General features: G+C 46.9%; 1 pseudogene; it reads right to left on the bottom strand.

The window, feature by feature from the left end:
* Positions 1-24,452, bottom strand: part of LOC116464270 (succinate dehydrogenase [ubiquinone] flavoprotein subunit, mitochondrial-like) — a 29,735-nt pseudogene extending 5,283 nt beyond the window's left edge.
* Between the last annotated feature and the right edge of the window lie 12 nt (positions 24,453-24,464).

Below are 24,464 nucleotides of genomic sequence, written 5' to 3'. Positions count from 1 at the left end.
TAGACTTTATTACTCTGAACTTAAAAATGAAGTTTTGACTAAAGCTTCTGAATAAATAAATGTTTCTATTACATACATATCTTAGACCCACACACATCCTTTCCAGCGGGATACAGCCGGGGTCCAGGACTCCAAGCAGACTGCCTGTGAGGCACCATGTTCCATACGGCTCCGCGGCCAACCAGGCAGGGCTGCCTCCCCACACCCCTGGTGGGACTCCTGACGTGGGGTCTGGTGGTCAACGTGACATGAGCCAGCAGCCCTGTGGTGATACACACTAGGAGGAGCTGAGCAGAGCCCTGCTGATGGTGGGGTTGGAGCGGAAGGTCTTCAAGGAGAGGGAGGGGCGTGGGTGTCTGGGGCCCTTGGCCCATCTGGCTACTGTCTTTTGCCTATTTTGTAGAAGCTCCTTGTACACTGAGTTCCTTCATAGTTTTACTGTGGTGAGAAATGTGCTATGCAGTGGACGTGAAGTTTACTGTAGGTATGCTGGGAACTGGGTGTCAGCTTTTGCTTCCTGTGGGACAGACAGGTACCACCTCCGTGATCGCTCCTCCTCCTTGCTTCTCCCTCTATCTGTGCTTTGCTCCACTGACCCTGTCTCTTCCTCTACCAATGCACCTTCATGGTTTAATTTGGACATTTCATCTGATTTTCCTGAGACTCATACATAATTGTAACACTGTAATGCACATCAACCTAATGGTTTTTCAGGAAGAACAAATGAAAAAAACTGCATCTCAGAATCTAGTATTAGATTCTTTCATGTCCTTTAGCAGCCACGTTTTCATATCTTTTTCATATTTCTGGCTACAGTATTTCAAGGCATTTTAAATTTTTTGTTTGAAATGTGAATGAGATATTTACTGATGTCTGAGCAGACTACTGCTGGCACATTGCAAAGCTACTGATTTTTAGATACAAATCTCTTATCCAGATACCTTACTACATTCTTGTTTTGTTTCTGTTAGTTTTTCAGTTTATTCTCTGGAAATTTTTTGGAAATTTTATCTGTAAATAATGTCAACTGTATCTATTCCTTTTCAATACTTACTGCCGAAACCAGCTGGGTCGTGGAAACCCTAACCCAGCGGCAGTAGAGGAATTAAAGACACACACACAGAAATATAGAGTGTGGAGTGGGAAATCGGGGTCTCACAGCCTTCAGAGCTGAGAGCCTCGAACAGAGATTTACCCACGTATTTACTGACAGCAAGACAGTGATAAGACTTACTAAAAGTATTCCTTATGGGAAATAAAGGGAAGCAGGAGCATGTCCTTAAGGCACAGATCGCTCATGCTATTGTTTGTGGTTTAAGATTGCCTTAAGAGGTTTTCCGCTCTGGGTGGGCCAGGTGTTCCTTGCCCTCATTAAGGTAAACCCACAACCTTCTGGCGTGGGCGTCATGGCCATTATGAGCATGTCACATGCTGCAGAGATTTTGTTTAGGGCCAGTTTGGGGGCCAGTTTATGGCCACATTTGGGGGCCTGTTTCCAACAATGTATCTCATTTCTTTTTTTGATTGTTACTATTAATAGCCAGAGTCAGCAGAAAAATCCCTTCCCCAACGAAACGCATTTCCACAAGCATAGGAAGCTCTGTTTGTTTAGTGCTGACTCCAGCACCTCATGGAGCCTGGGATACAGCAGGCACCAAGACACACCTTGTTTGGTGGGAACACTTCTAGTATTCTCACTTCAAACTATCTCAGATTTGCCATTTCTATATCCTAAGGCATGTTCCCATTCTCTAATGCAATGCTTCCTTCTTTCCCAGCTGGCCTCCAACCCTACAAAAGCACTGCAGGGCATCACTCAGCCTTCTGTGCCTTAGTCACGCTGTTCTCACCTTTCCACAAAGCCTCCCTCAAGCCCAGCCTCACTTGAAGACTGAAGGGCACAGGCCTCTGAAAATGTCAGCAGCGAACCTGTTCTCTTGTGTCTAACACCAAATGCCTTTCAGAATACGACTAAAGCAATGGACTTCTTTTTAGAAAATACGCAGAAATTCTTGCAAATAGTAGACAAGAGATCTCATTCTTGGACACGAGTCCTTGTTATTAGAAGAATTCAGTTTCTTAGACTGACTATATATCAGGTTCTCCACAGCCCCCTGTGGCTAATGGCTGCCATACTGGACGGCAAACACTCAACATTTCCATCATCACAGACGGTCCTACTGGACCGACTCCCAGCAGCACAGGCCGCACAGATCACTTTCCACCCGCCGCCCACTCTCCCTCTCTTCTGAGTATATTTAGGGGCAGCAACAGGTCCAGCTTAAAGACATTTCCGAGCTGCTGGAAGCCAGGCATGATGACATGATCAATATCTGGGCCTGAGATGTAAGCACCAGTGTTGTGTTGAACTCCAGGAAACCTCTGAGAAAGCTGCCCTGCTGGGGACTGAGCTTCTACGGCGGTCCTGTGGCTCCCTTTCCTCCACGCTGTGACTCATCAATGACAGCCAGCGATGGTCAGGGCACGGAGGTCATGCCCAAGCACACACGAGTGAACCGCAGAAGGCTGTCCTGGATGCTAAGCAGTCACTAATTCTGCCCTAGCCTGCTGACCTTCTATGTGGAACAGAAGTGCACTTCTGGTCTCTTCCATATTCTTGGTACAGTGAGGAGCACATCCTGCTGCTGTTTCCTCCAGATACTGGTGCAGCCTCATATGTTTATCACAGCACTAGTCACAATAGCAAAGTCATGGAATCAACCTAATTGTCCAACAACGGATGACCGGATGAAGAAAATGTGGTACATATATACCATGAAATACTACTCAGCCACGAAAAAAGAACGCAATCATGTCTTCTGCAGCCACACGGATGGAACGGGAGTTCACTATCCTAAGTGAAGTGACTCAGAAGGTCAAGTGTCACACATTCTCACTGGAAGTGGGCGCTGAACGGTGAGTATACCTGGACACACAGAGTGGACTAATAGAGACTGGGGGCTCCAAAAAGCGGCGGGGGGGATGAGCAATTACCTGCTGGGTACAACACACACGACTTGCGTGACGGGTACATGAAAAGCCCAGACTCCACCATATCACAGTAAAAACATCCACACAAAACTGCACCTGCATCCCCCTAAATCTATTTTTAAAAAAACAAAACCAGTGCAGGGCCAGGTATGCAGCACGCCTGCTCACCCCAGAGCGAGTCCAGGCTCTTACCTTCTGCATGCTGAGTCGCAGTTCCAATGTTCTTATGCTTCCATCAGCAAATCTCAATTTGTCAAGATTCATGACAGATTCTTCCCCAGCATTTGGTTTAACTGGAGGGACTTTATCTCCTAAAACACCAACAAAAAACGCCAGAATTTAACTTTCGAAAAACGTTTTAAAAAACCAAATGGATTTAGAATGACACACAAATATGTAGCACAGCCGCTCAAGGAGCCTGGAAACTCTGTAAGTCTCCTGAGCTAACACACTGCCAGCCCACCCTACATCTGAGGCCATCTGTTGAGTTGGGACAATTTTAAAGAACAGACATGAAACGCAAAACTGTTGGCACACAGTAGATATCCATTAAGTAATCTTAGAGTGAATAAACTAGAAATCATCTTTAAAATTAAAAAATGAAATGTAGGCCGGGTGTGGTGGCTCACGCCTGTAATCCCAGCACTGTAGGAGGCCGAGGTAGGTGGAGCACTTGAGGTCAGGAGTTCAAGAGCAGCCTGGCCAATGTGGCAAAACCTCATTTCTACTAAAAACACAAAAATTATCTGGCATGAGAACTGCTTGAACCCGAAAGGTGGAGGTTACAGTGAGCCAACATTGCGCCACTGCACTCCTGCCTGGGCAACAGAGCAAGACCCTGTCTTACAAAAAAAAAAAAAATAATGTATACAAATTTATATATATTAAGTGTATATAAATGTCACTCCACTAAGGGGAAGAAAAGACCTTCCAGATGGTAGTCCCAAGGGGCCGGCCACCCCATTGTCCTTTGCATCAGGGGGAGGAAGGTGGCTGCTGTGTGCTTGAAAGTCACCTGCTCACTTGGAGTGTTGTGTGCTCTCACCTATACTTCAAGATTTGCAGTTCTTTTTTTTTTTTTGAGATGGAATTTTGCGCTGTAGCCCAGGCTGGAGTGCAGTGGCACCATCTTGGCTCACTGCAACCTCCACCTCCTGGTTCAAGCAATCCTCCTGCCTCAGACTCCGGAGTAGCTGGGACTACAGGAGTACGCCACCATACCTGGCTAATTTTTGTATTTTCAGTAGAGGTGGGGTTTCACCATGTTGGCCAGGCTGGTCTCAAACTCCTGACCTCAGGTGAGCCACCTGCCTCGGCCTCCCAAAGTGCTGGGATCACGTGTGAGCCACTGCGCACGGCCAAGATTTGCAACTCTTGTGTTTCCAAGATGTCTTGAAAAAAGTTGTAAAGTTTTTCTTTTTATAACATTATATATACATTTTCTTCAATAGGTAACACATGCAGGAGGTAGGAGGTATGAAATGCAGGAGTCAAACAGGCCCTGCCCTGCCCACTGCCTCTCCCCAGGCCCAGGCTGTGGGACTCCTGAGGGTCTGCACCGCCTCTCCCCGGGCCCAGGCCGTGGGTCTCCTGAGGGTCTGCACCGCCTCTCCCCGGGCCCAGGCCGTGGGTCTCTTGAGGGTCTGCACCGCCTCTCCCCGGGCCCAGGCCGTGGGTCTCTTGAGGGTCTGCACCGCCTCTCCCCGGGCCCAGGCCGTGGGTCTCCTGAGGGTCTGCACCGCCTGTCCCTGGGCCCAGGCCGTGGGTCTCTTGAGGGTCTGCACCGCCTGTCCCCGGGCCCAGGCCGTGGGTCTCTTGAGGGTCTGCACCGCCTGTCCCTGGGCCCAGGCCGTGGGACTCCTGAGGGTCTGCACCGCCTCTCCCCAGGCCCAGGCCGTGAGTCTCGAGGGTCTGCACCGCCTCTCCCCGGGCCCGGGCCGTGGGTCTCCTGAGGGTCTGCACCGCATCTCCCCGGGCCCAGGCTGTGGGTCTCTTGAGGGTCTGCTCAAATGTTTCTAGGCTAGCTGGTTTCTTTTCCTTTTGTTTATAATGCTTTAAAAATTGATCATTCATTAAAATTGACTTTTTTCTTTTGGTGGACAGTTCTACAATTTATTTTTTCTTTTCTTTTTTTTCAGACAATGTCTCTTCCCTCTGTTGCCCAGGCTGGAGTGCCGTGGTGTGATCTCGGCTCACTGCAACCTCCGCCTTCCAGGCTCCAGCAATCCTCCCACCTCAGCCTCCCAAGTAGCTGGGACTACCCAAGTGTGAGCCACCATACCCAGCTAATTTTTGTATTTTTGGTAGAGACGGGGTTTCACCACCTTGCCCAAGCTGGTCTTGAACTCCTGAGCTCAAGCAATCTGCCTGCCTCGGCCTCCCAAAGTGGTGGGATTATAGGCGCGAGCCACTGCACCCAGCCTCAGTTCTACCAATTTCAACACATGTATAGATGCATGTAACCACTTTGGGAGGCTGAGACAGGAGGATCACTTGAGGTCAGGAGTTCAAGACCATCCTGGGCAACACAGGGAGACCCTGTCCCTAGAAAACATTTTTAAAAATTAGCCAGATGTGGTGGCGTGCACCTGATCGTACCACTGCGCTCCAGCCTGGGCGACAGACTATGTCTAAAAATATATATATATATGTATTTTTTTGGGGGGGGGGGCGTGGGGGAGAAGTAGGGATGCTACAAGCATTTTTTCTTTCCTTTTCATTTTTAAAAATTAAAGCTTAAAGATACAGTAAAATAAACTCATCATCTTTAATGTAGGGTTTTTCAAATTTTGACACACACAGAGCTGTGTCTGTAAGTCTCAGCACAATCAGGAAACAGCTTCTGGCAACCACCAATCCCTTTTCTTCCCTAGATATGCCTTTTCCAGAATGTCGTATCAACAGAACCACAGGTGTGCAGCCTTTTGAGTCTGACTCCACAGCATCCTGCGTGAGATGCTGCATGTGTGAGCGGTTTCTCAGATGTAAAGTATAGGGTATTCTTACAAAATGTTCTTTTCTGCATTTTCAAAGAAAGAGAAGCTCAAAATTTCTACATTGCTCTGAGAGAAGTGGTATCAGTCCTCACTGCTGCAAAGTGCAGGGCTATGGAATGAGACAAGCACAACCTGTGGCGTCAAGAACGACGGACCTGAACTCCGCCTTCACCGATGATCAGCAATGGCTTGGGATAAGACGCCAGCTCTGCGTGTGCTGGCCTCCTGGGCTGTGGTCAGATCCACAGAGACGGAGTGTCTGAAGTAAGCTACCCTTTTAATACTATCTGTACCTTTCTAACTACAGATATAAAAGGGCGCATGTTTATAAGTTATGGCAGTGCTAGTCTTTATTTCACTTTTATTTGCTCTTTTCAACAGAGCAAAAAGCACCTGTTCTATAAAAACAGCAGAAATCATGCTAAACAGTTAACACCAGAGAAACGTAACGGGAAGAACGTGGGCCTGGGGTCCCACCATCCTTGCCACACAAACATCCACCAGTGCCTCATCCACCTCACACAGTTCTGAGCACACGAGGCTGGATAACCACCGTGAACATCTCTGGAGGTGGGAGTGATGCTAACTGTCCTGTTCTTAGTGCACGTAAGACTCACACTCCCACACATGGTATTTCTTCTCCTGCACGTTACTTGACACTATCATGAAAAGAAAACCAGCAAGTGAAATCCAATCTGTCCGTAGAGGGTGGGAATCCTGTTCACTCTAAGTCAGCCCTTCTCCTCTAATAGAGGTTAGTTGTACTTTGTTTTTAGAATGCCCTAAATTATTTTTCTAAGTACCAAGAAGTTACATATTCATTCATGCTAACTATTTTAAATATTTCATTGCAAATAAGTGATTTTTATCAGGCAAGTAATATGTAATGAAATTCCCCTACAAATAACAACTTCCTAATAGTGCTTTTTCTAAGCAGAAAATAATGACTGCAAAATAATTAAAAAAAAAAATGTAACCCCAAAAATGTCACCTTAACTGTTAAGATCCCCAACCAGCCTCTATCTAGTCTCAACATTACCAGCATATAATCTCTGGATTTCTCAGTTTAATCACTTCTGGGGAAAAAAGCCAGACTACCTCTATATGATCACTAAGCAAATTTCCAGTAACAAATCGAGGCTTTGTAACCGGCTGGGTGCAGTGGCTCATGCCTGTAATCCCAACAGTTTGGGAAGCTGAGGCAGAAGGACTGTTTGAGTCTAGGAGTTCAAGACCAGCCTGGGCAATATTGTGAGACCCTGTCTCTACAAAAAAATTTTTTTTAAATTAGCCAGGTGTGGTGGTGCATATCTGCAGTCCCAGCTACTTCGGGCTCTGAAGGTTGAGGTGTTGAGGACTGCCTGAGCTCGGGAGGTTGAGGCTGCTATGACTGTGCCACTGCACTCCAGCCTGGGCTGACCCTGTCTCAAAAAAAAGAAAGAAGACTAACCTCCTGCCCTTCTCAAATAGTCTGGCTCCTGAAGAAAACACTTACCAGGCCTGCATGACTCTTCGATGCTCAGGGCACATGCCTGACCAGACAACCAGGTCCAACAGCGAGTTTGCCCCGAGGCGGCTGGCACCATGTACCGAGGCACAGGCGGCCTCCCCACAGGTGTACAGGCCGGGCACAATCTGATCCTGGCCATTCACATGCCTCAGGACCTGTGGAAAGGAAGATTTCAGGTGAAATGTCAAGGTGCCCATTCCTCCACAAGCCCACCTCCCTCAACAGGGTGTCTGTGCTACGGGTCAGAGAAAGAGAGGGAAGTAGGCCGGGCGTGGTGGCTCACGTCTGTAATCCCAGCACTTTGGGAGGCTGAGGCGGGTGGATCACCTGAGTTCAGGGGTTCAAGACCTGTCTGGCTAACATGGTGAAACCCCGTTTCAACTGAAAGTACAAAAATTAGCCAGGCATGATGGCGGGTGCCTGTAATCCCAGCTACTTGGGAGGCTGAGGCAGAAGAATCGCTTGAATCTGGGAGGCGGAGGTTGCAGTGAGCCGAGATTGCGCCATTGCACTCCAGCCTGAGCGACAGAGCGAGTCTCCATCTCCAATAAACAAAGAGAGGGAAGTAAAGACCGTATCTGAGAAGGAAATAAGGACCATAGCTACTCTTCTTCAGAGGGAAACTTCCGAATGTATCCCCCAGTTTCCCCTCTGCCCCTGAGCACCTGCTGTTACAAGCAGGTCAGAGGACCTCCAATGTCAGCATCTGCGACTGTCCCCCGTGTCCCATGTTCCCGAGGCCCGCACCACCTGTGCTCCGGCTCGGACCCAGGAGCACGGCAGGTGGAGGAACATCAGCAGGGGAGACTGATGTTCCAGACTCTTCTACCCCCGTTCACCTCTTCATCTATGCAGGGAAAGTCACAGCTTCCACCCACCTCGCCCAACAAGGAGGCTAAGTGATTGACAAGCTCTGTGTGAACCGCAAACCACTCAAAGGTATGAATTATAAAGATCCCTCAATGTACAAGATCATTAGAAATAGGAATTATAAAGATCCCTCGATGTATAACATCATTAGAAATAACACAAGATCATATAGGAAAGTAATTATAAAATGGAAAAAGCTGCAAATGATGCATCTATGACAGTTTACTAAGGAGGAATAAATTACTAAGCCCCCCTCCATCCTCCAGTAATAGAAATTTAAAGTGCGATCTAGAAAACAATACAGTACTTTCTTGAAGAAAACAACTGTCTTTTCCTCTAAGATCTAAAGAGACAACTGCGAGGTGGGCCCCGTCGTCCCAGCCTTCTTTCCAGCTGTGGGAGAAGAGCCAGCACCATCACCTGCCCCTTGTAGCTGGTGGGAATGCCATCCATGTTATAATGCACGGTGGGGAGGACAGGGATTGGCTCCTTCGTGACGTCCACGCCAGCGAAGATCACGGCTGTCTCTGAAATGCCGGGCAGGCGCGTGGCCAGCTGCTCTGGAGGTAGATGGTGCAGCTGCAGGTAGACGTGATCTCCCTCAGGGCCACAGCCTCTGGTAAGACAGAACACCATCACATAAGGCAGAGAACGGCAACGACAGGAGACCTGAGAATACGTCATCTTGGAAGCGTGTGAGTTTCAACATGTTTTGATACTGAGGAAAATTTCCCCTCACGTATGGTCACCCTCTCATCAAATCTTTTCTAAGCATCTACCATGTGCCAGGGACAATCCCAGGTGCTGGGACACAGCTGAGAACCAGAACAAAACTCTGCCCTCACTGAACTCACACTCGTCTCAGCGATCACAGCCTGCTGTGGCTGTCCTTGGTAAGTGCACTAGAAAGGCCTCTATGCCAAATACAGTCGTCCCTGTGTATCCATGGCAGGTTGGGTCCAGGACCCCCACGGATACCAAAATCCGTGGATGCTCAAGTCCCTAATATAAAATAGGAGAGTATTTGCATATAACCTATGCACATCCTCCTCCATATTTTAAATCATCCTCATTTAAAGTTTTACATTTAAGTTTTACAGCAACTCCAGGATTACTCATAGTACCTAATACAATGTAAATGCTAGTAAATAGTTGTTACACTGTGTTGTCTAGGGAACAATGACAAGGAAAAAAAGTCTGCATATTTGTAAGGATGCAATTTTATTTTCAATACATAGTTGGTTGACACCACACATGTGGAACCGATGGATACAGAGGGCCACCATATTCCAAAAAACCATCTGACTTCTCTTTTTTTAATATAAAAATGTAAAACCTCGAAACGCCATACCGGCAGATATTTTGCAAGCGTCGTTACATTAAAGAACAGGGTCAGGCCCTATCTGATCTTTGACAAACCTGACAAAAACAAGCAATGGGGAAAGGATTCCCTATTTAATAAATGGTGCTGGGAAAACTGGCTAGCCATATGTAGAAAGGTGAAACTGGATCCCTTCCTTACACCTTATATAAAAATTAATTCAAGATGGATTAACGACTTATTATGTTAGACCTAAAACCATAAAAACCCTAAAAGAAAACCTAGGCATTACCATTCAGGACACAGGCATGGGCAAGGACTTCATGTCTACAACACCAAAAGCAATGGCAACAAAAGCCAACATTGACAAATGGGATCTAATTAAACTAAAGAGCTTCTGCACAGCAAAAGAAACTACCATCAGAGTGAACAGGTAACCTACAGAATGGGAGAAAATTTTCACAACCTACTCATCTGACAAAGGGCTAATATCCAGAATCTACAATGAACTCAAACAAATTTACAAGAAAAAAACAAACAACCCCATCAAAAAGTGGGCGAACGACATGAACAGACACTTCTCAAAAGGAGACATTTATGCAGCCAAAAAACACATGAAAAAGTGCTCATCATCACTGGCCATCACAGAAATGCAAATCAAAACCACAATGAGATACCATCTCACACCAGTTAGAATGGCCATCATTAAAAAGTCAGGAAACAACAGGTACTGGAGAGGATGTGGAGAAATAGGAACACTTTTACACTGCTGGTGGGACTGTAAACTAGTTCAACCATTGTGGAAGTCAGTGTGGCGATTCCTCAGGGATCTAGAACTAGAAATACCATTTGACCCAGCCATCTCATTACTGGGTATATACCCAAAGGACTATAAATCATGCTGCTATAAAGACACATGCACGTGTATGTTTATTGCGGCAGTATTCACAATAGCAAAGACTTGGAACCAACCCAAATGTCCATCAATGATAGACTGGATTAAGAAAACGTGGCACATATACACCATGGAATACTATGCAGCCATAAAAAATGATGAGTTCATGTCCTTTGTAGGGACATGGATGAAACTGGAAATCATCATTCTCAGTAAACTATCGCAAGGACAAAAAACCAAACACCGCATGTTCTCACTCATAGGTGGGAATTGAACAATGAGAACACATGGACAGAGGAAGGGGAACATCACACTCCAGGGACTGTTGTGGGGTGGGGGGAGGGGGGAGGGGGGAGGGATAGCATTACGAGATATACCTAATATTAAATGATGAGTTAATGGGTGCAGCATACCAACATGGCACATGTATACATATGTAACAAACCTGCACATTGTGCACATGTACCCTAAAACTTAAAGTACAATAATAATAAAATTAAATTTAAAAAAAAAAAAAAAAAGAGCTGCAAATTGTCTTACTGAAAGCCAAATAACCCCCACACTTTGAAAGCTGCCGAAAAACATCTGTGGGTATCAGACACAACACCCAAGGCTCACATACTGACTTCAGGTTGGGTGTGTCTCTCTCCCATACTCCATCACATACACACACTAAGAGGAACTCTGTTCCACAGATTTGAGAAACTAGCTAAAATTTTCAAAATGTAGGTATTTAGGAAAATATCACAGACTAACAGACGCCTGCCGGCAGCTCAGAGAGGTGGCTGTGCACACGTCCCTGCACACGAAGGTGAGGGCGAGCGGTGCTGAAACTCACAGAAGCAACCCCGGCCCGTGTGCCCGCTCAGACAATGCTGGTGGTAAATCACACGCACCTTCCTTCGCGGATCTCCAGAGTCATCGACCGAGACACCACATCTCTAGACGCCAGGTCCTTCGCGACAGGGGCGTATCGCTCCATAAACCTTTCGCCTTGACTGTTAATGAGAATGCCTCCCTCTCCACGACATCCTTCCGTAATGAGACAACCAGCACCATGTGTGCCTGCAAAAAACCACACATTTATAACCTAACAATTGCTAGGTCTCTATTTCAAACGCATTATTTTTTTTTCAAGATACTTTTTGGGGGAGAGACGAAAAAGATATGCAGAAGGCATTATATGCAAAACTGAATAGAAAGAACAGTTAAGATACAGTGGAAAGTCTGGATAACAAAAAGCACTGACAAGGCTGACAGCTGCAGCAGAGGCTGGGGCAGAGCGGCGTCCCCAGAGAGGAGAAAGGCCGGCCCACAGACCTCTGGCCAACACTCTGATTACAGCCGCGTGTACGTTGGATGCCTCAAATTTTGTTTTAATTTTTGAACATTCTTTTGCACTATGATACTGTGGTGACTAGTTAAGAATATTAGCTTGGAGAATTCATATCTAAGTTACCCAAACAGTGGCAAGGACAGTAATAATGATTATTTTAGTTAATATTTACACTGCACTTGCTATGGGCAGTTCTAGCTGCTGTCCACATATTAAACTCATTTAAGTCTTACAACAACTCTGGGTGTACGACCCCCTTTCTCAGTGACAAGCAAATTAATGCTTGGTAACATCCAGTCATGCAGCTGAGGACAGAGCTCAAACCCAAACCTGGGCAGTCCAGCGGTCTGTGCTCCAAACAGCGGCTCTGTGACTCCTCGGTGCGATGAGAAACAGGGCGTGCCAAGCTCTCGAATTTTAACAAAGGAGATCAAAAACCCTAAACTAAATGTATTTCAAAAGCTACAATTTTTATTTCTATACAAAAAGGGCAATCTTGCTTTCAAAACAAGAATGTGATTCTTGCATCTCACCTGCCTTTTGATTTTCTAAGTTTCAATGCTCTTTTTTCTGTGGTTACTTCTCACATATTGAAGACAAAGCATGAGAAGTGGAGCTCTAAGCAAATCACAGAGGGAATTCAGGGGCTCAGTGACATCTTACTGATTAAAAACAGTAATAAAAAATACAACTGGCCAGGTGCAGTGGCTCATGGCTATAATCCCAGCACCCTGAGGGGCCCAGGCAGGAGGATCGCCTAAGCCCTGGAGTTTGAGACCAGCCTGGGCTTAAAATGGTGACACCCCGTCTCTACCAAAAACAAAAAACCCTCGAAAATTAGCTGGACATGGTAACACATGCCTGTAGTCCCAGCTGTTTCGGAGGCTGAGGTGGAAGGATCGTTTGAGCCTGGGAGACAAAGGCTGCAGTGAGTCTAGATTGCTCCACTGCACTCCAGCCTGGGCAACAGAGCAAGACCCCATCTCTAAACAAATTAAAAAAAAAAAAACCTACAACAAATTCCTTTCTTATTTTCATCCCTTCCAGGGATCAGAAAGCTGACACTGACAGAGAAAGAGAAGACACAGGTCTGGTCCTTCAGCAACACTTCAGGGGTCTCCATCGTCCACAGGTCAGAAAAGCAACCCAGAAAAGTCCAGGAGTGTCACATATCCCAAGTTAAAACCTGGTATAGAAGATTATCAATTCAGCTTTCCAAAATAGATGCAGGAAGTCACACATGGCCTTAGGGGCAGCTCCTCAAGGCACATGTCTGATCCTGTCACATCAACAGTCGCTGCATGCGTCCCACACCGCTGTTCTCTGTTGCTTTTTACGTAATCTCTGGCTGACTCACTGGGCACGCTAACCCATTCCCCGCTGTCACCATAAGCCCCAGCACTACGTGTCCTGTCTCAGGTGGACCGGGGGCAGCCTTACCCTCCTGTATAAGGTGTGCAATATTGAATGGCCGGTCCCATCAGCCACACAGCAGCACCGACGAGCCTGCCCACCCCTTCCAAACTTGAGGCTCTGTCCACCAAATGCACGCTGATAAATCTTCCCATCTTCAGTTCTGCTAAATGGCAAGCCATAATTTTCTAGCTGTGAAAGATAAACAAAAACCTTATTACCTTAAAGGAGTCAAGATATTCACAACTAATCTACACTAAACAACTTTAACACAAATCTGCAAACCCAAAGTAAACTATTTTATGAACATGTCAACACTTCATCAAAGAGAAGCTTTTCTTGTTACATGTAACGCATAGTTCATGACGGACAAAGACTTCTCTTGTGAGCTTTGCTAATCACCATTCTTTCGGCTGCCACATCTGCCTCAGTTGCTTACATTTTTTCCCAGACTCTTGTACTAGAAACAGACCACGAGAGCACCCAGAGCCTCCCGCCCATCACCTCGACCACGGCAGCGGGGGCCTGCTCCACCATGTAGTGGATGGCATCCTGGTCCCCCAGCCAGTCGGAGCCCTTCACGGTGTCGTAGAAATGCCACCTTCCGTTGTCCTCCTCCATGTTCCCCAGAGCAGCATTGATTCCTCCCTGGAAACACCAACCACTCCTTACGAGCCACAAACAGGAGCCCCAGCTTTCTCTTCCAGGCCCAAATCCACCCACTGGGGGATTCAGAGAAAGCCAACTACCCACACGGTGACTCCAGTGAGGGCTGACCTCAGCAGAGGAGCAGCGAGGCCTGACAGATCCCAGATCACAACCCCTCCCTGACTCGCCCAGTCGTTCCATCCCTTAGCCTCAGTCTCCTCATCTGTGCGATGGAGACACAGGGAACTCCAGGAAGGGCTGACTGCAGCAGTGAGTGAAAGGCTACCTGTAATATGCTTATTACCTAACATTATCTGGCACAGAAAAGGTACTCAACAAATCTTTCCAGATAGTTTTATTAATAAATCTTCCCAGTGGCATTTACGGGCATGTGTTAAAGATTAGAAGTGCTTCCTGCCAAGTAATAAACTCCACACTCAGAGTCACACTCCCCTGTACCCCTACCTCCTTTGGCTGTATGTGCCCACCACCGTCTTACCCCTCAGAGAGTCCCGGAAGACAGCAGCACAGGGACAAATGAAACCCTTGCCCTTTTCTTCCCCAAGCTAAACTCTGATTCCTCCTCTTTAGATGATCTCCTTTTCTTAAGGTGTTGGGGCGGCGGGGGTGGGTGGGGAGGGTAGCAGGCGAGATGGTCACAGAAAACCCAAGTGTGACTGGAGTCCCAATTAAGAGTGACAACAAGGCTCCCGCCCTTCAAAGTCCCCAGGGAAGAGGCTCCAGGGAGAGACCCCTGAGAGGGTGAGCTGAGTGAGTAAGGCACAGCAAGAGGCCACGTGGCTGGAGCACGGGGAGGAGGCAGGAGCCTCCCCAGGTAGAAAATGCGAAGCTGCCCAGGACCTGCACGGAGTGGAGCACGGTGGGGCACCTTTCTCTTACCTGCGCCGCAACAGTGTGTGACCTGGTAGGAAACAGCTTTGTAACACACACTGTATTAAACCCTGCCTCAGAAAGGCCAAATGCAGCTCACGAGCCTGCCCCTCCAGCGCCTACCACCACTGCGTCGAATTCATGGTCCACTACTGGATACTGAGCAGAAATCTGGAAAAGAAAAATTCACCTGTCAATCACATGTTCCACTATGCCAAACATGAAGACTCTTGTGACAGTGAAAGAGCCTGACAAACATAAAAGGAGCAACTGCTGGGCACACAGGGCCTCCATCCTGTCCTGGGGCTGAGCCCTGAACAGTGCGGGGAGAGGTGGGCACATTCGCACCTGGAGAAGGGACTGACAATCAGATTCTATGAATGGTAGAGGGTCTATCCCATGGGATCAGACTGAGGACCACAACTCTACTTCAGGGCCGTGCCTATGCTTATGCCTGAGAAGGTGCCAAGGAGTGGAGTATTCAGTCGCTATTGTGAGCTTATGAGAAAAGAACTTCTCAGCAAGTTTCAGTTTTCCAACAGAGAGAGAACAGGCACACTCAACACCAAGGAAGCCACACCGGAAGGGCCCCACGGTCCTATTTTCAGTAGGATTTTATCATCTATCACAGCAGATACTGTTCATTTTAATTTATTCCTTTACTTGACCTAAATTTAAATCTAGTTTATGGATACATAAGAGATACAAGTAAAAATGTTAACATCTATGTTTATGTTTGTACTTACAATTAAGTATTATTACACTGAAAATAATTTCAGCATGCACTGGATACCTATGAGAAATTTTTCTCTTATGTCTATGACTCATATGAAAACAAACTGGTTAGATCCTTACCCCCTAAGCCAAAAAAATCATTTATAATGGAACAGAAAGCATGAACTTACGGAATCTGAAACTTTAGCAGATGCCCTCTTGTTCCTTCAACAGTGAAGTGAAAACCTCGGGTTCCTGTTTGCAACACTGTTGGCCACTGGAGACACAGAAGACACAGAGCCAGAGGGTTAGTGTCCTGAAGGAACAAATGCCGTGGGGGATAGTAATTCAGATTTCCCCCTGCAAACTGTTCACCTTCTTATGTATCCAGGTGCCCCTGTGCACCCAGAAAGCTCAGCTGGGACCCTCTACTTAACCCTGAAGGGCAGCCCAAGGGGCAACGAAGGACTGAGCCCCCAGGTCCTCCTTTCCACCCTGACTTGGCACTCTAGAAAACCAGGATGAAGCTTGTTTCCAAACAGGATACTCACTGACTCAGATACGAAATGAAAAAGGCACACTTCCTCTGTAAAGTCTTCATTTATGCTACTTAGTGGAGAAGGGGAAAGACATCTATATCGTATTACTGTATGTGGCATTTTGCAAATAATGAAGCATTTTAACTGGCTCCATCAGAGCCCTTTCCACACTACAGTTCCAATCGTCCATGAGGGCTTGCGGTCAGTTCAAAAGGCACTGGACACTGAATCAGGAGATCTGTATCCTGGAACAGTAAAAGCTGACAGCCCAGAGGGAAGAGCTGTCATACCTTCATGACACAGGAGGATGTCGGATGCACACTCACCCCTGCCTGGCTGCTGCTCCTGGCTTTTTCCTGGCCAACGTCTACAACTTGATATATCTCACTGCTTAAATTTTTCCATCTTAGAAACCTTTACTCAAGAAAACTCGTTTTAGTGTTTAGTTTTTAGTGGCTCTATGTAAGAGACATGACACTGTCCCATATGCTAAGGTTGGCCAGCCATTCGGGGGATACCTTTTCCATCCTGCTAGTGGCATTTTAGAAGACCACTGAATAGTCTCAGAAATATCATAGGCCGGGCGTGGTGGCTCACGCTTGTAATCCCAGCACTTTGGGAGGCCGAGGCGGGCGGATCACGAGGTCAGGAGATCGAGGCCATCCTAACATGGTGAAACCCCGTCTCTATTAAAAAACACACACACAAAAAAATTAGCCGGGCGTGGTGGCGGGCGCCTGTAGTCCCAGCTACTCGGGCGGCTGAGGCAGGAGAATGGTGTGAACCCGTGAGGCGGAGCTTGTAGTGAGTGGAGATTGCACCACCGCACTCCAGCCTGGGTGACAGAGTGAGACTCCGTCTCAAAAAAAAGAAAAAAGAGAAATGTATCATAAAGAATAGTTTTAGGGGCTGGGCGCGGTGGCTCATGCCTGTAATCCCAGCATTTTGGGAGGCCAAGGTGGGCGGATCACCTGAAGTCAGGAGTTCGAGTCCAGTCTGGCCAACGTGGCAAAACCCCCTCTCTACTAAAAATTAGCTGGGCGTGGTGGCGGGCACCTGTAATCCCAGCTACTTGGGAAGCTGAGGCAGGAGAATCGCTTGAACCCAGGAGGCAGAGGTTGCAGTGAGCCTAGACTGTGCCACTGTACTCCAGCCCGGGCGACAGAGAGAGACAATGTCTGCAAAAAACAAAAGAAAAGAAAAAAAAAGCTTTAGGAAATAATACACTCAGCAATCAGAAGAGGGGATGTGAGGGATGTCTTCAAGTATTTAGAAATACTTGCAATTCAGAAATTACTTATTATGTGGGATAAAAAATTATTCTTTATTTCTCCAATTTCTAGTCTCTGTTTTTATTGACATAAGCTAATTTCGTTTTTTCTTTTTTCAGAAAAAAAAAATGAGAAAGAACGAATATTCTTCTACCTTAATATAATTTTTTACATGGTAAAATCATATTTTAAGAAAGAAGTCTTTGAAATAATTTTAATACAAACGTTCTTGAAAATTTTGTAAAGTGCCCTATTAACATAGGTAATAGCACCAATAAAAACAGTACATTATACCAAATGTAAGTAGAAACAGGGAAATCACTCAACGTTTATTTGTTCTTTCTAGGATGTCGAGGTGGAATACCCACTGCCCACCCCCCACCACACACACACAAGAGCTGGCTTAAAAGGGGCAGCTACTATAACACAATCTTGAACAAATTATCATGCCATCCCCCTGGGGAAAAGGACACTAACCCTCTGCTTCTAAATCGAATCTGGGGCAGATTTTTGAATCTGGAAAGCCCAGCTTCAAGCCAATGTCAGTCTTTAGATAAAACTCAAAACTAGTTTTGACACAAAACTAGTCTTTTGTGCCAATTATTAAGTTTTTTAGGAGAAACTATCAAACATTTCCTCTAAGAAAAAAAATAGGGAACATATAACTAAAAGGAATACTTAGACCTTGCTTAACAATACAGAATTTCAGATGACTGAATCAGGAGGTGGAGGGGGAAAAGTAAGAAGTGCAGAGACATTAATATCCGAAATCTAGCAAAGTAAGGCGTCCTCATCGAATAAAATGCACCTATAAATCATGAGCAAGAAGCTAGTCTGCATGTACAACCTACACAATTACAAAAGCAGCCAACGAAGAACCTAAAAACGCACGACATTCTGTAGGAAAAGCTACCTTCATCAAGATACAACGACTTTTACAAAACCCAAGACTAAATTTTGGTTCCATTTTGCTATCTTGCCATCTTGTCTGAGGTGCCCGGGGTCTTAGTCTGCAGAAGGAACACTGGGCACCATCTGGGTTGAGGACAAAGGCACTAGCTCTAGCTTTTCTCCAATCACAAGCTACCATTTCCCCTAAAAAGCCCCACTGACCATGGGCTTTATTTCCTGCTTGTGGACGCCCTCCTAGCAGCTCTTAAGAGCCCAAGATGCCGCGGGGGTCTCTGCTCAGTCAGCGCCAACCACAGCAACACACTAGAACGGTTTACATGCTTTCTGATGTTGACAGGATAGCTGTATGACTAATCCTCACATTTAATTCAAAGAGATTTTTAATAGCTATTTCACAAAGGAGAAAACTGCACAATTAAAGGCATAGTTCAAATCAATATTGCTGAATGCCTTGGTTCCTACTGAGATTTTTACTCTGCAATTTAAAATTACTTTGTAATTAAGGAGGTGTCTGGGTAAGTCCATTTAAAAAAACCGAAAAACTAAACCTATCCAATTTAGCTTGATTAAATAAAACCCTAGAAGGCCGATTCTGATGATGCAATCGTAGAGGGCACATTCAGACAAACTCAGAGCAAGGCCTCAGGGCAGTGGAACCCTGACCATCATCCTGGACTAAACCGAGCCCGGCCCTCGAGGCACTCAGCGCACAGGCAAGCACAGGTCCCGGCGTCCTCGCTCGGTCAATGCCCTAAGCTCTCCGTCTGATTTTTAAACACTGGCACAGCTGCTTTTAAACACGGGCACATTTTTGGTGGCACAAGGGCCACCAAACAGGACCCAAAGTAGAGGTCCTTAACTTACAAGGTCTCGAAGTGGACATGCACAGATTTGCGCTTTCTGGAAAGGGGAACTGCAAGCCCAAGCTCGGGCGCGCCGCGCTTCCCACCGGACGCCCACCCGGCCCAGCCCGGCCACGCCTCGCACCCACCCGGGCGGTTTCACCCGCCCCGCCAGCCCTACCCACGGGCTGCGGGCGGCCCCCTCAGGACAACCCGCGCAGAGGGCGGCAAAGGCCCAGCCCAGCCAGGGCTCCACCCCGGTGACCTTGGGCAGACGCGACTCCTCCCCGAGTCCACCCGCCAGGCACTGAGGCGAGGAGCTACCTCAGCCCGCGAGGTCGCCGGACCCCAGGCCCGGACCAGGGCAGCGGAGGGGACGCCCAGCAAGCCCGCGGGGTCGTGACCTTCACCGGGACGCGGACTACCTGCTAAGGACCGAGCTCCCCAGGCCCCCGAGTACGCCCCGCGGCTCCCCCTCGCACCGGCCCAGGGCTCTCCCAGCCCCTTCCCGATCGCCGGGCAGGGGGCGCGGGGACCCGGCGCCCGCTCCGCTCGGACCCACTGGGGACCGTCCGGCTCCTACCGCCGCCTCGCCCCCCGCCTGCCCCGCCCCGGTCCGTGGCAGGGACTCACCGCCTTGACCCGCACCAGGCGCCGAGCGCTCAGCATCCGCCACAGGCCCCGGACCCCCGACACGTCTGTAGTCGCCGCCGCGCAGTCCCGCCAGGCCCCGCGCAGACTGCGCCTGCGCACCACACCGGGTAGAGCCGGCGGGAAACCCGACCCGCGCACCACGCCCGGGTCAAGGGGGGGCGGTGGTGGGGGACATCGCGCCTGCGCAGCACGCCGCGCCCGGGCCGGGCGGGGGGGGGGCTAAGGGGGAAGCCGCGCCTGCGCAAAGCGGACCCGCGGACGGTGGCGCTGGGTGGACACGGAGGACCCGCGCTCCCCGACCGAGATAGGGCGGGCCCCATTCCGGGGAGGTGTTGAGCACCAACATTTTTTAAAGCCCCGTGGGTGGTTCTCCGGGATCTCCCAGACCGAGAGGGTCTGAACGTTCAGACCGCAGGGAATGGGGTGGGAGGGGCGGCGCTCGTCCGCGGAGGTGGGCGGGAGCGGTCCGGGGCTTCCGGCCTCTAGTGACCAGGAGTGACCCTCGGTCTCCCGCCTCCGAGGGGCGGGAGCGATCCTCAGCCCTGTCCCCAGCCTCTGGTTTCCGGCTAATTTTTAAATTTTTTGTAGAGGCGGGATCTTGCTCTGTTGCCCGGGTTGGTCTCGAACTCGTGGCCTCAAGCGATCCTCCCTCCTCGGCCTCCCGAAGTGCGGGGATTACGGACAGAGCCACTGCGCACGGCCGTGGTCAGCTTTGAAAGCTGGGCAGATCCCTTTGGCTTATATGCCTTTCTGATTTTGCTTCTGGTTCAGATAGCATTTTAATATTTGTAGTGTGTCTTTTTGTAAGATATCTGAAATCTTTTTGTGGAATGAAGTGGCATGAAAAATAAACCAATAATCATTAGTAATTATGTTTCCTGTCTTTTCACTTTATTAAAATCTTCATCTTGTGCATAATGCTGAACAGTTTTGAGTTATTTTAGTAAATTTGCAAGGGTTCAGTCCCATTTTGTTGATATTTGGGTTGTTTCCCATTTTTGCTTTTAATAAATAACACCGTACAGAACACATCTGTGACCATCACTATCTTTAGGATTATTTTCTTAGATGTATGCCCCAGACGTGGCCTTTATTGGCTTGCAGGGAGTGAACATAATACCTCCTAGACTTTTTTTTTTTAAGTTACGCAGTTTTAGTCGTGGGTTAGTTATCTCTAATTGTTTGGTTTGAGACAGAATTTCGCTCGTTGCCCATCACATCATGGTAATAGAATGATACAGAAGGACATGCCTAAAATGGCATTGAACCTCAAATCTACCACACATATCCTTCCAGTATGTCTTCCCCATTCTTTCTGCTTGTCTAAACCTCACCCTAAATTTCATTTCAGTTAAGGAATAAAGTGGCGAACTGAATATGTTAAAAAGGAAGACGTTCTAGCGTGTGTGTTTATTTTATATAAATATGTGAATCCAATATATTTATTAAGAGCTTCTTGAGAGCTGTGGATTCCTGCAACCTCTCCTACTGATATAGTCTGGTAAATTGACTCCTGAAAGTGGATTAATTTTGCCTTCTCTAAACACAAGCACCACTGCTGTTGAGGTGGGCCTCCAAACTGGGAGATAGTGAGTCCCATTCTCCTGGTGGTGTTTGTGAGTTGGGCCAGGATTATAGCAGTTGTAGCAGGATATAGCCTCAACTTGGTTTATCTTGGCCCTTCCTACCACCAAGGATTCTTAGGTCCATACAAAGTAGGAGAGAGAAAGGAGACTGTCAACAGCTTGTAACAATGATGTGGGAGCTGGTCATTCTGCAAGGCACACGATTCAACTCACTCTTACAGAGGAGGATGCTAGCAAGCTAGAAACTAGTTTGGTACTGGTACTACTAAGAAGAATCACCATGCAGAATTACTCAAAGCCTAGTATATATATTTTCTTATTGTATAGGCCAAGTTACAGAATAGAATGAAGGTAGGGATTATGTTTTTAGTCTAAAACAGAAGCAATGAGGAAATGAACCAGAGTGTGGAGCAAAAAATACCTGCAAGTAGGGGGAGAAAAACCTCAGAACTGGGGAGCGGGGAGGAAAGGGAAGGTACAATTTTGAACATGACATTGGCTTAAAAGATTATAAATTGTAAGAGGCATAGAAACTTCAAAACAGAAAGAAAAAAACTAAATTGCAAAAGCTTTTAATGATGGGAAGGTTGAAATAGAGTGAAGAAAAGCAGTGGTGTGCTGCTCAGGCAATGGTGTATGGATAATTGTTTAACAACTGGCTCTTCCAAAAATGGTGTGTTCATATGCATAAATTTCTTATAAATTTTACTATGAATAAATGCTTCATTACTATCAATCCTATTTCAACAAAGAAGTTGCTCACATCGTTAACCTATGACTTTAGCTCTGACATGAATATGGGTTGTATTTTCCTATACATTAGTGAGGAAGAGAAAAGTAAAACAATGAAGACGTACATTAGGAAAATTTAAATTCATGATGATCTGCAAGACTTCTTTACTGAATTAGATAATAGTTTTCAAATACTGAAAGAATATTTTCTCAATTCTCTATGTATTCACAATGTAAAACCACAGACAGAACACACTTTAAAATATAATCTGTAGTGTTATTATTTTCCATCACTTTCTTCAGATTAGACAATCAACAAAAAACAAATCAAGCCCTGATTTGTAGTGCGTGCTGATTTCTATGGTGGAAATACTGCCACCATGACTAGTTTCAAGCTATACCAGCAACATGTTACTGAACGCAGAGTTAGACAGAGAGGCACAATAGCACCTCATTATATGTATAGTGTTTCCACCATACAAATGCAATGGACATAATAACCACGTGCACAGAAAATAGTTCCTTATGCTTAGTAGTCACAGGTAATCTCTGAAGTCCCCCAAATTCCTAGCATTCCTAATGCCTTTGAATCTGATGAACCTGATTCTATTTAGGTGGCAGGAATTATTTAGGAGCTGGAGACCTCTCAAGAGAGCGTTAGGAAGGGACACTTAAGGGAAAACACTCACCTCCTCTTGACCTCTAGGAAGGTCTCTCCTCCCGTTTTTCCTTCTCCAAGGCCCTCTCTTCTACTCCAGGCCTCCCAGCAAAATCTGGTTTTCTTATAAAACCAGAAGAGCCTTGAATTGCCAACATTTCTCCTGCTAACATCCCCAAGGCAAGGTTACAAAAGCTGGCTGTCTTTTCAATGAGGACAGAAAAGAGAAGTCTGGAAAACATAACATAAATCAAGAATGCATCTCACTGCAGCAGTTGGTACAGCTGCAGCAAGGCTTCAGTGTGAATGCTGACAATGGGTCACATGTTCTCAGTCAATAAATAACATGTTAAATTAGCAGTCCCTGGTGCAGATTTTCTAATTAATTACTAAGATACCTGAAAAGACTTTCATATATATATAATATAGACATATATACTTACATATGTATACTTTTCTTTTTTTTTTTTTTTGACGGAGTTTTCCTCTTGTGGCCCAGGCTGGAATGCAATGGCATGATCTCAGCTCACTGCAACCTCCCCCTCCAGGGTTCAAACGATTCTCCTGCCTCAGCCTCCAGAGCAGCTGGGATTACAGGTGCACACCACTATGCCCAACTAATTTTTGTATTTTTAGTAGAGATGGGGTTTTACCATGTTGGCCAAGATGTTCTCCATCTGCTGACCTTGTGATCCGCCCACCTCAGCCTCCCAAAGTGTTGCGATTACAGGCGTGAACCACCGCACCCGGCCATATGTATACTTTTATATATGTGTGTACATATAATATATACATGTATATACTTATAAGTATATGTTAATAATATATACATATATATTTTATATATATAATACATATATATTATGAATCATGCCTTTATCAATCATGCTTTTGGTGTCATGTCTAAGAAGTTTTCGCCTAACCCCAGGCCATACAAATTTTCCCGTGTTTTTACCTAAGGGTTTGTTAGCGTTATGTTCTCCATTTAGGCCTTTAATAAATGTTGAGTAATATTTTGTGTCAGCCATAGCCATACCTTTCTCCATCTCTCAGTATCGGGGGCATTTGCAGCTCCCAGTGCCCCGTGCTGTTCCCGTCTTCTTGGTCTGCTCTTCCTGTGAGTTTCAGGGCTTTTCTTAGTGCTGGCGCTGTCCTGGTCCATCAGGGGGTCCCATGAGCTTGTCCGTGTGGGAAGGTCGGGACTGTGATGTTGACGGGATGCCCTGTGAGTCAAGAGGAGGTGCTGATGGGGGATTCTATGTAGGAGAGAGGTGTTTGGTTTCCCGGATGGGGCAGACTTGAGAGGGGACAAACTTGAGAAATGCCACCAATGAGTAGCCCAGGAAGAGCAGGTCTCGGACCGCCCAGCCATGTGGGAGCCAAACGTGGATGTGTCAGTGGCCATGCCAGGAGGTAAACCCCCAACCAAGGGCCTCTGGGTGTCCAAGGCCAAGTCTTGTTCAAGAGGTGCATTCAGCTGAGCCAACCATGGCAGAAATGCATAAGGAAGATCCCATGGTTCCTCTGTTTAAATCCCCTGCTAATCCCACCCGACTCAGAGAAGGAGCCAAGTCCTCACAGCAGCCTGCAACCCCCGCCTGACTCGGCCTCCTCTTGGCTCTGATTCTCTGTACCCTTCTATCCCTCTCTGTCTCTTCTCCCATCAGAGAGGAGATCTGGCACGT

This window comes from Hylobates moloch, unplaced genomic scaffold (genome assembly GCF_009828535.3).
Source record: "Hylobates moloch isolate HMO894 unplaced genomic scaffold, HMol_V3 SCAFFOLD_353, whole genome shotgun sequence".
NCBI classification, from domain to species: domain Eukaryota; kingdom Metazoa; phylum Chordata; class Mammalia; order Primates; family Hylobatidae; genus Hylobates; species Hylobates moloch.
Note: the sequence above shows the minus strand (reverse complement) of the source record. Positions and strands in the feature narration are given on the sequence as shown.